The sequence below is a fragment of the Acomys minous genome, assembly GCF_964271855.1.
Source record: "Acomys minous genome assembly, chromosome: 5".
NCBI classification, from domain to species: Eukaryota; Metazoa; Chordata; class Mammalia; order Rodentia; family Muridae; genus Acomys; species Acomys minous.
This window is the reverse complement of record NC_140494.1, coordinates 5,010,530-5,025,982: the sequence shown is the minus strand read 5'-3', so window position 1 is coordinate 5,025,982 and position 15,453 is coordinate 5,010,530.

Genomic DNA, 15,453 nt, shown 5'->3' with positions numbered 1-15,453 from the left:
AGTGGTGATGAGACACGTTTATAGGGGCCTTTTAAAGGACAATGGACCATATGAGCACCATATTTCCCATGTATCTTTGTTATTTCCCGAGAACTACAACCCCCAGCATTCCACGAAGTTATCTTGTCCTTGGGCAGGTGGGGCTTACATACTAACCTTTGCTCTTACACTGTCCCAAGAAGTTCCCTATCCTCTGAAGTAAACAGAATTAAAAGGACATGTTGCCCGTCATCTCAGGCGGGGTGGTGGGTGTGGAAGTTAGATTCCTGGAGGGCTTGGGGATTATCATAAAAGAAAAGGAGGGTATCTGGGTCTTCTAGTTATACAGATCTGAAGTAGAAAACAGAACAGATCCGAAAACAGTGGGTGGGCCTTCCTCGAAGTCGCTGTCCCCTGCCCCAGGAGGGAGTGGTGCCTCTGGCAAAGGAACGTCTGATGGGAACGCGGTGGGCTCTCCAGGGGCAAGACAGGGGTGACGATGCAAGTGCAGGGGCGGGCGGTGCTGGAGAGACTGGCCATCTCCCTCAGGAAGCATAGCAGTAGCCATGGGAGGGGGAGGAGGAGGAGGAGGACGAGGAGGAGGAGGACGAGGAGGAAGAGGAGGAAGAGGAGGAGGAGGAGGAGGAGGAGGAGGAGGAAGAGGAGGAGGAGGAAGAGGAGGAAGAGGAGGAAGAGGAGGAGGAGGAGGAGGAGGAGGAGGAGGAGGAGGAGGGGAGGGGACCGCAGGGGGTTTAGATCCAGAAGGTGAAGTGGGTAGAGCAGGGATGTGATCAGGGTACACAGGTGGACTGAGTGGGTTGGATCGAGACAGAGAGGAGGACGATGAATCTGGGAGAGGTAAGTTGTAGACAGGGAAGGGGAGCTCCCTAGAGGGTTCTCAGCCTCGGAAGGGAACGAGGCAGGCAGCAGCGGGAGGCCAGGGCCAGGGCACTTTTTAGAGACCGAAACAGCAGAATAATCTTGAGAGGTAAATCCCTTAAGCCAGGGGGGTTGGCTTTGCACAGGAGTCAACCGTTGATCAATATAAGGGAAAGGGAACTGATCAGAAAGCCCTGGGGTCCCTGTGACCTGCAGCCAAACTGCGTTTGCAACATCGAGGTCTAGGGAACCAGTTGATGGCCATCCCACTTCCTAAGAGGGCCAATCTTCACGGAGAGCGCCCAGCCGTCCTTTTGAGAACACACTCTTATATTACTACTTCCTAAAGAAACCCTTGGGAGAAATGCTTTAGCGTACAGTGAGTAAGAGTTGCTGATGGGCTGGAGAGATGGCTCAGTGGTTAAGAGCCCTGAGTTCAATTCCCAGCAACCACATAGTGGCTCACAGCCATCTGAGATCTGGTGCCCTCTACTGGCATGCAAGCTAACATGCAGGCAGAACACAATAAATCTTAAAAAAAAAAAAAAAAAAGAGTTGCTGATTCCCATGTTAGGAGAACATTTAGATGACTTGAAGAAGCAGAGGGTCTATATGACCCACCCAGTAGCACGGGAAGTGAAGAGAAAAGAGAGGAAGACCCCATGGAAGAAGAGTCACAGCTCCCCTGTTGTGGAGTCAGTGAGAATCCCAGACGGGGTGGGCTGGGGCTTAGGGGATGATGACTCCAGGAGCTCGCTGGTGTGACTGAAGATTTCCCATCTTGGAATAGCAAAGGAGGTGCTCTTGCAAACAAAAAGACGGAGTCCAGCAAAAGAGGACACCACTCAGTAACCAGACAAAACAAAGACAGTGCAAGTGAGCCAACAATGACACACAGAGGGTTCCTCCTTGTGGCAGAATTGAAATAAAAAATGCTAGACAAATCAGAAACAATTAGCCAATGAAAGTCAACTCCCCTTTGGACTGGATGAAGCAAAAGAGAAACACCAGGGACAAAATAAAAATCCCAGCACTTGGGAGGCAGAGACAGGTGGATCACTGTGAGTTCCATGCCAGCCTGGTCTAAAAGGGAGTCCAGGATAGCCAAGATAACACAGAGAAACCCTGTCTCAAAAAACTACAGGAAAAAAAAAGTCAAATAAAGGGCCAGAGAGATGGCTCAGTGGTTAAGAGCACAGGTTGCTCTTTCAGAGGACCTGGGTTCATTTCCCAGAAACCACATGGCAGCTCACTACTGTCTGTAACTCCAGTTCAAAGACATCTTACCAATGCACATTAAAAAAAATCAGCTGGGCATGGTAACACACACCTTTTATCCCAGCACTCGGGAGGCAGAGGCAGTCGGATCACTGTGAGTTCAAGGCCAGCCTGGTCTACAAAGTGAGTCCAGGACAGCCAAGGCTACACAGAGAAACCCTGTCTTGAAAAACAAACAAACAAACAAACAAACAAAAATCAAGTAAACAACTCCGAGTCAAACTTGCCCTTTCTGCATTTAATCATTCATTCAATCAAAACTGAAACCATCTCTCTTACGAGTGGCAGAAGCAGGACCCTGGTGCCTCCACTATTGGTGTCCCAACTTAGTGTGGACGACTGGGAAAAACTTTCCAGCTGGAGTATTTTTCCGCCTCAAACCAGGAAGAGGGCTCACTGCCAAAAAAAGATCTCTTTAATCCTAGGGAGGCTTCCTTGAGTCGATCCCTCTTGGGCATAGTCAGAATCAGAACTGAATTCACTACACAGACTTAGCTCCTAGGAGTGTCAGAACTCCATTTTCTTGTTTGGGGAAATGCTGTCATTCCAGACCTCTCTGGGCTCAGTGACAGGAGCAGAGCCTGAGAACATTTGTCAGGAGGTGCCATGCTGGTCAGGAAGACCAGGAGCTAGGCCGAGTCCCATGGATGGTAAGGATCTTGCTGGAGCCTCCAGATGAAATAATTCTATGCTGGATAGTTACTGACAACCATGCTGACTGAGCCAAGTGGAAATGTTGAGTCCTTTATTAATGACCAGACCAAAAGGGTGCCTTGCACCTATGCAAGGTTCTCTTGGTCCCCAACCTCAGGAGTACAGTGCTTTTTGTTTTTGTTTTTCGAGACAAGGTCTCTCTGTTAGCCTTGGCTGGCCTAGACTTGCTTTGTAGACCCAGCTGGCCTTGAACTCACAGTGATCCACCTGCCTCTGCCTCCTGAGTGCTGGGATCAAAGGCATGCGCCACCACACCCAGTGGGAGGAGTAGAGTGTTTTAAAAGACAAAACCGTAATAGCATTACTCCTCAAGGGGTGTGTGTGTGTATGTGTGTGTGTGTGTGTGTGTGTGTGTTGTTTCATTAGTGAGAGGGTTAGAGTTGCCTAGTAACATCTACTTTCTTTTGATGTCTTCCAGATACTACCAAACAGGTTTGATACGTGTTCAAAGTCATGGACATTCCCAGAAGCAGCACCAAGGTAAAAGTAGCTGTTGGGGCCAGAAAGCTGAGAAGTGACCAGGCAGGTGCAAAATAAAGTCAGGACAGGATGACATTGCCTTAGTCATTTCACAAAGAGGTGCTCAACACCGCACACGTCCATAGGAGTCTCACAGAAGGATTTCAGGAGCATGGTGTGAACCATCTGGTAGTCAGATTCTGGCTAGGTAAGTCAAGCAGCTTGATTGTTCCACTGCGTGTCATCAGAATCTTCTCTGGCTTTTGGTCTTGGTAAACAACTGGACTAATAGCAAGAAAGTTCAGGTCCCTTAGAAACCGATGCTTCAGCTGAGTGATGGTCTCAGCTGGTGAGCTTGAGGGAATGTCTTGTCCACACACGATGTCAGGTCCTGGTTTATATGCTCAAGTACTAGGGTCACCTTGACCTCTTGGTTCTTTCAGGAAGTAGCCACATTGGTATGCTCAGGTGATTCATCTCCTCAGTAAGGGCACCTTATAACTGTGCTGATGGGGAGGCCCCTTCTTTTCTTCCACTGTGGACTTTCACGCTCTTGAGGGTCACAAAATGGCCACTGTGGCTGGTCGAGGTGGCACACGCCTTTATTTGTAGCACCCGGGGAGGCAGAAGCAGGCAGATCTCTGTGAGTTCAAGGCCAGCCTGGTCTACAAAATGAGTCCAGGACAGCCAAGGCTACACAGAGAAACCCTGTCTTAAAAAACAACAACAACAAATAATAATAATAAAAACAACAACAACAACAACAACAACAACAAAACACACACACAAAGGTGGCCACTGTGGAAATCATGGGCCTTGTACACTGTCTGATAGGCACTGACACCAATATCAGACACAGGCACATATTGAGAATAGACATTGTTGGATCAGGGGACACTGGGGACAGGAGCTACGTGGGCGCAATATCAGACGCTGGGGAAGCTGCTTCCTGCAGTGAGTGCACAAGAGTTAGGACCTAGGGCACTTGGCGTTAAGAGGGTTCTGGGATTCAAACTCAGGTCTTCATGTTTGTGTGGCACTTTATCAATAGCCATTCCCTCATCTCTCTCCATTTTTATATTATCGAAACTACTGGAACTCCCGTCGCCATCTCTTCACTTTACTCCCTAACCAATTGACTTGGAATTTGGAAAACATGAACAGGGCAATTTCAAATGTGTGTCTTGCATGATTGTCATTGTGTTTGGTGTATTGAGAAGGCAAAAACCCTGGCCTCACTAATTTGGTCTCCACCCACCCCCCCACCCCCCCCATACAGGGTTTCTCTGTATAGCCTTGGCTTTCCTGGACTTGCTTTTGTAGATCAGGCTGGGCTTGAACTCACAGTAATCCACCTGCCTCTGCCTCTTACGTGCTGCAGTTACAGGCATGAGCCACCGCACCCAGCTTAATTCGGGTTTTATTAAATTCTGCAGCATCTGTCTGAGAAGCGGCAAGCCCCTGAAGTTTTCACTGCTGGATGTCTGCAAGTGCTCCTCATAGGTGACAGGGTTAGAGTTTTTCATTGTGCACGTACGCTATAAAACATTAAATTATTGTTTAGATTTAGCCCAGAAATATTAAAACCAACCCTTTGAACTTATTTTTATTTCTTTTTATTGCCTTCTAAGCCCTTGCAACTCAGAGCATGTTCCGTGGTCGGCATTCAGCAGTCCTGGGTTGGTGTTGAGGAGAATGAAAGTCCCAGGCCCAACCTCTCCGTGAAATACACTTTCATGAGCGGTTCTTACGTTTAGGTACATACACTTGAAAAGCACTCCACCTTTGTCTTTTCTCTAACGCCCTTGGAAGCAGCAGGCACTTGCATTCTTCGACACCACCACACGGTGGCAGCCTACTCCTGCTAAATGTGCAATAGGCACGGGGCTTTAAGCGGCTCCTTAAAACCCGCTGTGTCTCTGACCCAAAAATTTGAAAAGAGTGAATAAGGAACAGATGTGGATAATTCTCCCGAAAAACATCATCCCCTGCACCTGTATATGTTTGCAGCTCTCATAACGTAATTTGGCATTTATTTATCTAGTTCAAATCAGTGCGTTTTTCCGTATGTAGGATGAACTGGAGGAGAGGTGGGAGGGGGCCTGCGATCAGGCTGTAAAGTGAATTAAAATAAAAACTTCAAAAAGAAAACGCCGCCGCCGCCGCCGCCGCCGCCGCCGCCGCCGCCGCCGCCGCCGCCGCCGCCGCCGCCGCCGCCGCCGCCGCCGCCGCCGCTGCCGCCGCCGCCGCCGCCACTGCTACTACTACTAATTTTTAAAAGAGCGTTGTAACTAACTTGTTACCATAAAAAGTTATTGCATAGGTTGGGGAGGTAGCTCAGTGGCAGAGTGCCTGTGTTCAGCAGCTCAGACAGAAAAACGAAATAATCAAAACAAAACTTTATTTTGCTTTATATTACTTGCTTATTTTTTGAGTCAGGGTCTCATGTAATTAAGCTTGCTATGTTGCTGAGGGTGACCTAGGAGCTTGTTTCTCCGCAGAAAAATCTGTCTCCTGCTTGTGTACATTTGTTTGCATTTTATAGAATCTTAAAATGCAGAACCACAGGCGGTGCACACTTTTATTTTTAATTGCTGCTGGCAGCTTTTCTTACTCAGCATTAAGGTGCTGAGATTCTCCCCTTGAGCACGTATCGGTAGCCGGTGCCTTCTAGTCACTGAGCAGGCTCCTACCGGCAGATACGTCATGACGAGTGTATCCCGTTTGTTGGTAGACACTTAGGTGTTCTTCAGCATTAGTTGTAAGTTAAGCTGTAGTGAATGTCAGTGTACACGATTTGGCATAGGTTGACGATGTGGTTTCTTTTGAACAAACACCCATGAGGGGAATGGTAGGGCTAGAAGGAATAGGTTTAATTTTCAGAGAAAAGTAGAAGAGATTTCAGAAAATGTTTGCACTGCTGTATGTTTCTGGAAGAAACTTATGAGAATTCCATTCGTGACACACATTTCCCAACTGACTTTACACTGTGCCTCCTTACTGTGATGACTAAATTTTATTGGCAACAGGTGGGAAGAGGGAACCTCAATTGAGGAGCTGTCTCCATCTGGTGGGGCCCGTGGGACGTTTTCTCAGTTGGGAGTTAATGTAGCAGGGTCCAGCCCACTGTGGGCGGTACCATGCCTAGGCAGGCATGTCTGGACTGTGTAAGAAAGTATCATCTTGGATCTTGATGATGGATGACCTGAAAGATGTAATAACTGCTTTCTTCCACAAACTATTTTTGGTCATGGTGTTTAATACAGCAGTAGAGAGTAAACTAGGGCAGGGACTTAGGATATTCAGCACCTTTCCATGTACTTGCTGTTACCGGTGAGGCTGGCTATGGGGCCACATGTGGGTAAGCTCAACCCTGACAGACTGAGGCAGGAGGAGCCTGAGTTCAAAACTAACATGAAACACTTAGAGAGGACCTGTGTCTGAAACAGAGAAACAAACACAAAACCAAAAACTCAAAACAAGGAAGCAAGGAAACAGGTGTTTATTTGGCCTTTTGCTTTTAGTGAAAAGTGTGTTCAAATCATTTGCCGTACATTTAAGTTGAATTTTTTTTCTTTTGTTTGTTTGTTTGTTTGACTGTTTTCCAAGACAGGGTTTCTCTGTGTGGCCTTGGCTGTCTTGGACCTGCTTTGTAGATCAGGCTGGCTTCGATCTGCCTGCCTCTGCCTCCCTAGTGCAGGGATTAAAGGCATGTGCCACCACGCCCAGCTTGAATTCTATTTCTATTTATTTGTTGTGTGTTTTAAATTACAGTTATAAACCTTTTCCATATATATATATGTTTTACTAACAAATTCTTCTAGCTTTTAGATAAAAGATTAAAAGAAGCCTTGAGCTGGCTATGGTAGCACACACCTGCGAGCCGCCACTTGGGAAGTGGAGGCAGAAGATAAGTTGAAGGACATTCTCAGCTACACAGTAAATTCAAGGCTCATCTGGGCTGTAAAACTCAGAACATTCATTATTCTGGATTGTTCTAAGAAAGACAACATCCTAATAACAGACCAGCATTTACTGAGTTTACTGGTTGAATAATTCCCCACCTCTGTGTGTGTGTATGTGTGCTGTGCGAGGGCACATGTACATGCAAGTGGAGGCCAAAGGATAGCCCCGCGTGCCATTCTTCAGGCAACAGTCACCTCCTTGGTCTGAAACAGTGTCTCGTTGTCCTAGAGCTCACTCACTGGGTGAGGTAGGCTTCCCAGAGAGCCCCGGGATTCACCTGTCTCCATCTCTTCCAGTGTTGGGATGAAGGCCGTGTGCCACAATGGTAAGCTTTTTAAAGGTGGGCTCTGGAAGTTAGGCTCAGGTCCTCACATTTGTGAGGAAACGTCTCTACTGACTGAGCGACCTCTCCCACACTGAGTCATTTTCTTGTATGCTTGTTTTTAATCTTTTTGTATTCTAGTACCTGTCCTTAAGGGTAAAGTTATTTTACATGTATGTACACACACACACACACACACACACACACACACACACAAAAACAAAACACAAAGCCTAGGTATGTAGTAAGTTATATGATCTAAGTTTCTGTAGCTACACACCATGATGGCACTATAATGAAGAAATAATTTAACAAATCATTTCTGTGAAGTTTTCTCTGTCATTGGCAAATGGCTGGATACTTATACAAGACACTTTCCATCAGTTGAAAGTAACATATACAGCCTTGACTACTTTATTAGACTAAGTGCATTGTTTCATTATGAATGGAAACATTTTTCTCCAGAATATCAAACTCCTAATTTGCTGGAAACTAATGACAGTTGTGAAGTGGATCATTATCTGGCACAGATGGTGCTGTACCATTCAAGCAAGTGTGGCCATCTATCATGGTGTAGGTTGATGCTGTCTTTTATAATGCCAGCAATAATGTTGCTGAATGGTCCCATTATACATCTGGCCAGCCAATGTGTAAAGATAATCACAAACTCTTAGACGGTTTATAATCATGATTAACCCACATGACATTGAGTTTGGGGTGATTAAACAGCAATGTTTCTGAGAACCATTGGTGTAAATCCATGTGCATGAAGGTGTGTGTCTGTGAGGGGGGAGAGAGGGAGAGAGAGGAGCAAAAGCAGGGGTGGGGGGGGGAGAGAGAGAGAGAGAGAGAGAGAGAGAGAGAGAGAGAGAGAGAAAGAGAGAGAGAGAACAGAGAGAGACAGAGAGACAGACATACAGAGAGAGACAGAGACAGAGAGAGAGAGAGAGAGAGAGAGAGAGAGAGAGAGAGTCTAATGCTGTAAAACATGTATGTTATGGAGCGTCTCAAATCCAGATCCACTTTCAATTTCTTTGTTTGTTTGTTTGTTTTTGTTTTTAAATATTTGTTTATTTTATTTATTGCATATGAGTGCTTTATCTGCAGAAGAGGGTGTTAGATCACATTATAGATGGTTATGAGCCACTATGTGGTTGTTGAGATTGAACTCAGGACCTCTGGAAGAGCAGGCAGCACTCTTAACCACTGAGCCATCTCTCCAGCCCCACTTTCAATTTCTAAGTAGGCAGCGACTTCTTGGTAAGGATGAGCCTTATATCTGCCTTTTTTTTTTTTTTTGCCACAAAGGACATGAAAACAAACCCTCTGAAGGGAACACAGAGATGGAATTCATATAACAGGGCTAAAATGTCCTAAAACATATAACACAGGACCACAGTCCACCATAAACATTTAAGCACACAGATTTTACTCGACCAAGCTTATAAGAAAAGAATAAAACGGAGGAACAAAAACCTCGAGAAGAGGGACAGGCACCTCTGAGACGCTGTGAATTATCTGGAGCACAGGAGAAGTCGCAGAGGTACAGCCCATGCTTGGAGTCCTGCCAGACCCAGGCTGCCACTCACCGCTTCCTGGGCAGTGAGGACGTAAGAACTGGCATTTAGTCAGCGCTTCCCTAGCTTCAGAAATCTCAGCGTCCAGTCGTTGTTCGACTGAATGTCTGTTTCTTTGTTTTCCTGAAGCTCCACTTAAAGACTTGCTTTCTGTGTATTAAGTTAGTGTCACCTGGTGGAGATTAATCTGCTATCAGAGAATATAGTGCCAGCTTAAAAAGTCCCCCAAGCCGGACGGTGGTGGCGCATGCCTTTAATCCATCACCCGGGAGGCAGACGCAGGTGGATCTCTGTGAGTTCAAGGCCAGCCTGATCTACAGAGAGTCCAGGACAGCCAAGGCTATACAGAGAAACCCTATCTCGAAAAAAAAAAAGTTTCCCCTACCCTACCCCCCAACACTCCCTGCCAAATCTAGTCCTTAATATGTCTAAGTTTCATGCTGGGTGGTGGTGGTGCACACCTTTGATCCCAATGCTTGGGAGGCAGAGGCAGGTGGATAGCTGTGAGTTCAAGGCATGGTCTACAAAGCGAGTTCAGGACAGCCAAGGCTACACAGAGAAACCCTGTCTCAAAAAAGATGTCCAAGTTTCAGCTGCCAATTTGACACTCTGGAGTCATCTGAGGGAGCGTCAACTGAGGGATTGGCTGGATCGAGTGGGCCAGTGCCTGTGTCTATGAGGAATTGTCTGGCTTGTGACCAATGTGGGAGGGTCCATCCCATGGTGGGCTGCACGGTCACTAAGAGATGGTTTTTGGCTATTGAAGGCAGCTGGCTGAGTGAGCCAGTAAGCAGTATCCCTCCTCGGATTCTGCTCCAGGTTCCTGCCTTGGGTTCCTGCTCTGACCGCCCTCACCAATGGATTGTGACTTGGAGGAGGAAGAGGAAGGGAGCCCATTTCTACCTAAGTTGCTTTGGTTTTTGGTTTTTGGTTTTTTGGTTTTTTGAGACAGGGTCTTTCCGTATTAGCTTTGGCTATCCTGGACTCGCTTTATAGAACAGGCTGGCCTTGAACTCACAGCAATCCACCTGCCTCTGCCTCCTGAGTTCTGGGATTAAAGGTGTGAGCCACTATGCCCGGCCCTAAGTTGCTTTGGTCAGAGCAATTTTTTTTTTTAAATCACAACAAGAAAGCAAACTGGGACAGAAGATAATTTCTGATTATTGGTGTGGTAGTACGTCACACTATTTTTTCATAATCATTATTAGGCCAAAGTGTTTCTCCTGATGTAATGAGTACAGTGTTTGCTTTGGAGAGATAGGATTCATTACTACTCTAAGCCTTTTGAACAAATTCTTTAAGAACACACCGAATCATGATGGATATCTTCTGGTGCTAAGTGCTCCCTCAGGCTCTGAAGTCTCTGCATTTGTAAACAACTTAGCCCATTAATTACTAAGGTAGACACAAAGGAAAGATGTTTGAAGATTTATTGAAGACTGACTTGATTAAAATTTTTAATAAAAAAGCCTAACGTTTCATCTTATAAAAAGCTACTAAAGGCATGACTGGTCTTCAGTGGTATCAATAAGAATGCTGGGAAATTTTCTATTTAGTAATTTTTGAGTCATTTTACTTCTTATTTTGTTTTTGTTTTTGCTTTTAGAAGGAGAAGTTGACAACATCAATATTTAATTCTTTGATGATCACATTATCAGTCGTAGCTACTTTATGTTATCTTTTTACATTTGTATACATGAGTGATGTTTGTTTGGAGACTTTGCTCGTCCCTGCACAAGCTAGGAAACCCTGTCTACCCTCTTTCCCGGAAACCTAGTCTGTGCTGAAAAATTGCCAAGGAAGGAATGGCGCCAAAGCCTCAGTCCCGCATTTCTGGCGGCCGATGCAACTCGACGTTGTAATATGGCCGGCCCCACCCGAGTGCCCTCCCAGGTGCCCAGCCTCTGACCACACTGGAGCACGCTCTCAGTTCCTGGCTCAGTGTCATCGCCCCTCGCCTGGGAACTACAAAACCACACGACTTCGTTCTTTGGGACTGGGGAACCTGCCAGAGAGTTGCACCAATTAGACCTGAACTTATTAACGTTTAACCTGGTCTGATCTGGCCTCTGTTGCATCACCAGAGAAAACCTATTAGATGTACATGTGCTTGCTTGTGCGTGGGAGCATGTGTATGTGCTGCTGTGCATACATGTACTTTGCATGGAGGCTAGAAGTTGATACCCGGTCTTCCTTGGTCATATCCATGGTAAATACTGAGCTAGGGTATCTCTCTTGCATCCAGAGATTTCTGACTTGAATCATCCAGCTGGCCAACACTGCCGTCTCCATCTCCACAAGCACTGGGATTTCAGGGGGCCACACAGCCTGCCGGCATGTGTGTGGGTGCTGGGGATCTGAACGCTGACCCTCAAGCTTGTGAGGTAAGTATTGTACCCTCAGAGCCATTCCCTACCTGCATCTACGTTAATTGCGGAAAGGAAATGAAATTCAATGTTGCGTTAAAATGATTAGAGAGTAATATCTTCATGATCTTTCCTAAAGTATAGGTTTCCTAATCATATAAGTAGTGATGATATTTTGAGTTATCTGACGCATTTCCCCTACAATTCTGTACCTAGGGAACTCCTGACCGTAAGCATGAGTGTGTCTCTCACGGCTGCGGTCAGGGGTGGTGACTCATGTTTGGAATCCTAGCACTCCAGAAGCTGAGGCAAACCGATCCTAAGTCAGAGGCCCGTTCAGCCATTCTCAGGGTCAAGGGAATTGGAAATGGAATCCAGGGCTCCAGCAAACAAAAGCGCACTGCAACCCTGCTGGTTACGGCCTGCAGGGAGGTAGAGATCTGCTGAGAGCACTGTAATGCCAATGAGGCAGGAGCCCCCCCCCCCCCCCCCCCCCCCGCAGCTACAGTCTCACCCAGTGTTTCCTAAGTAAGTGTTCTGTTTGTAGGGTGAAGTCTTGCATGACCTCTGGGAAGTCACCTTAGCTTCCTCATGCCTCCATTTTTTTCACTTGCCACATTTGGAAAATTGCCTCAGCGAAGCTCCCTGCATTTTTCTGAGTGCTTTTAGAGGGTACCGTGGGTCTGGAGTGGATGCCTGTGCTCCTGGTGCTATGGACAAGGCATCTGATTGTCATCACACTCAGCAGTGAGTTAGTTGGACAATACCGCTAGGCTATCTTTATGACTGGGCCTAGTGGGGGGACATAATGTTAGTTCAGGCAATGGCTTAAACCAGAGTACTCTGGCCATGGAACTGATAAGTTAGCTTGTGGCTTTCCAGTTTTGTAGTTCACTACATGGTTTTGCTGACAGTATATGTCGTGGAACTGGCATGGCTCATTACGCACCCAGATTCTTTACTACCATTTAATTAGAAAGGAAACAGAGGCTGGTGAGATGGCTCAGCAGACATGGGTGCTTTCTACCATGGCTGATCAGTTGAGTTTCATCCCTGAAATCCATATGGTGAAAGGAGAGAACTGACTCTAACAATTTGTCTTGAGACCTTCACATTCACGCTGTTGCACACATATGTATATATATACATGTACACATTTACACACACACAGACCCGGATACACACACACACACACACACACACACACACACACACACACACACACAGTATTAAAAAAAAGTCAATGAGCCATATCTGAGTCCTACTGAATACAGTTGCTGAGGCCCCTGTTCACTGACCTCTCTTGCTGGGTTGGACCTCTTGACAGAAGCACTAATCTCACCTATGGGGGATTCCATGTCCGTGACCTTGTCACTTCCTGTAGGCCCCACCCTCTAGCACCATAAAACCTGGTTGTTTTCCAGCTTGTGATTTCTGGAGGACATAGGCATTGAGACAGTTTTAGAATTCAAGTTTTTTTTTCCCCCCGCAACTGTAGTCGGGTTTGAATCTGGTCACCACTGAGGTGTCTCAGTGGGTTTGGGGTTGCTGGTCCCGTCTATGGGGATATTTGCTCAAGTGCCTTCTTCATCAGAAGCGCCAGGGCCAGCTGTTCAAACCCAACCACAGGCCCACGGCCAGTACTCTATTTGATAGGTTGGGGCTGGGCCAGAACTCACAACTCTGTCCTGTCGTCTGGCCTTCGGATGACACCGTGAAAATAGCCATTCTGTAGACCAAGTGTTTTCATCTGAATTCTATTTGAAACAAAACACTGTTGACCTGCTTCCTGTCCTACATTCAAATCCTGAGGCGCCAGCTCAGTGGTGAGGTCTGTTCATCCCTACTCTAACAAAACATGGTGACTTGGTGGCTTACCAATCAACAGATCAATTTCTCATGGTTCCAGAGCTTGGAAGGTCAAAGTCAAGGCACCAGCAGGTTCAGTGAATACTGGCTCAAAAAAGTTACTTTCTTACTGTGTCTTCACGTGGTAGAAGCAAGTCTCTCCAAGTCTCTTTGTTAAAAGCACCAGTTTTATCTCTGTTGTTCACACTCACGGCCACATTGGCTTCTAAAGGGCTCATCTTCTGGCCTCATAGCTTTGGGACTATTTCATCTTAGGACTATGGGGGGAAACAGAGATTATGACTACATCAATATTCAAGTTTCAGCTGGAGATAATATATGAGGCTAAGCAGGTAGCAGAGACTTCAGTGGACTGCTTATGCTTCTGTGGGACTTTTGTCTCCTGTAAGTCAGATATCAAATCAGCTTTGGTAGCTCAAAGGCTGTGTACATCAGCCACACCTGCAGAAGCCAGAAGAGCAACTGGAGAAATGTGGGGACCATATATATACTTGGAAAATGATGCCCATTGTGTAAGATGCCCACTTCTTTGAACTGTGCAAATTTTCTAATTAAGTTGCAAGTTTTTAAATTAAGCATGTGTTGTCTCTATAATAACCTAAGCTCCAAATGTTGAGTATATGTAAGCTCATATTTATCTATATATTATTTATTTTTGTGTGTATTTGCTTGTGTCTTCTCCTGTGTGTGAGGGTTCTGTGCATGTGTGTGCATGAGAAGGACAGGTATCAACACTGGGTGTCTTCTTCTTCTAGCTTTCTCTACCTTAGATTTTTGAGACAGGCTCTCTCACGGAACTGGAGCTTGCCTTTTTGACTGGCCAGGCAAGTCAGTCAGCTCCAGAGATCCACCTGTCTCAGATCCTCCATCGCTGCACTTAGCTTTTCTGCGGGTGGTCCGAAGGCAAACCTGGGTCCTCATGCTCTCATGGAGCACTGTGTCCACTGAGCTCTCTCCATCTTCCTCAAAGTTGCTTTTAATCCTGAATGTTTGTTTGCATTTGTTAGTATGTTCATTATGATAGTTAGCTGTGTATATTACTTAGTAGTCTGTCAAGGAATAAAACTGTTAGAATGAACACACACACACACACACACACACACACACACACACACACACACACACGGAGTTTGGACTGATCACCTGATCACAGACTGGGTACTGGTGGTCCAACAATGGGTATTTTATGACAGGAAGGCTGAGAATCCAGCACTTGTTTAGTGTATAAGGCTTGATGTCTTGAGTTCTGGAAAATTCCTGCAGAGCTGTGCATGTCAATCTGCTTTGGAATCTCAAAGAAGTTAATTCTCATGGCTCAGTAATGCCTCAACAACAGGAAGGATGAACTTTCCAGAGTGAGAGCAAGCAGGCAAAAAACAAAGTCTTGCTTCTTCCACGTCGTTTCGTGTGGCCCGGGGCTAGGCTGAGTCCTCTTGCTTTAGATAGCCTGATTTGGAAATCTCTCACAGGAGTGCCCAGCCGCTTGGGTTTTGGTTGATTCCTGAGGCAGCCATGTTGACAATCAAGATTGGACATCCCAATCCTGTAAATAGAAATAGAATTAGCACTATTCGCCTCCACATTGGACGCCCTGTCCTGCCTGCCTTACTTCTGGATGCTCCCTTTCGTCTCTTCAGCGGGCCGTGCATAGACGCTGTGCTTGAATTCAGCCACTGCTGCTTGTGGAATGTACTAACAGAATAGCGTAGTAGTAGCTAGAGAGCCCGAGCCTGTGCACCTCACATAGAGCCCCGAGAGGAGTGAAGGAATGACAGAGGCAAGGGCTGAAGACAGATGTGAATTTGTTATAGCCAGTGTTAGCAACATGCATGGTGAGAGGCACATGACTCAGGACATATGGAGAACCTACACGTGCATAATTTACAATTAAAACCTGATTGATATTCTCCTTGCAACCTATAAAAAGCTTTGAAATAATGCAAACCCTGTCCTTTGGTCTTCCACGGAAGACACTTTATACCTAATTTTTAGGGGTGTGTGTGTGTGTGTGGTGTGTGTGTATGTGATATGGTGTGGTGGTGTG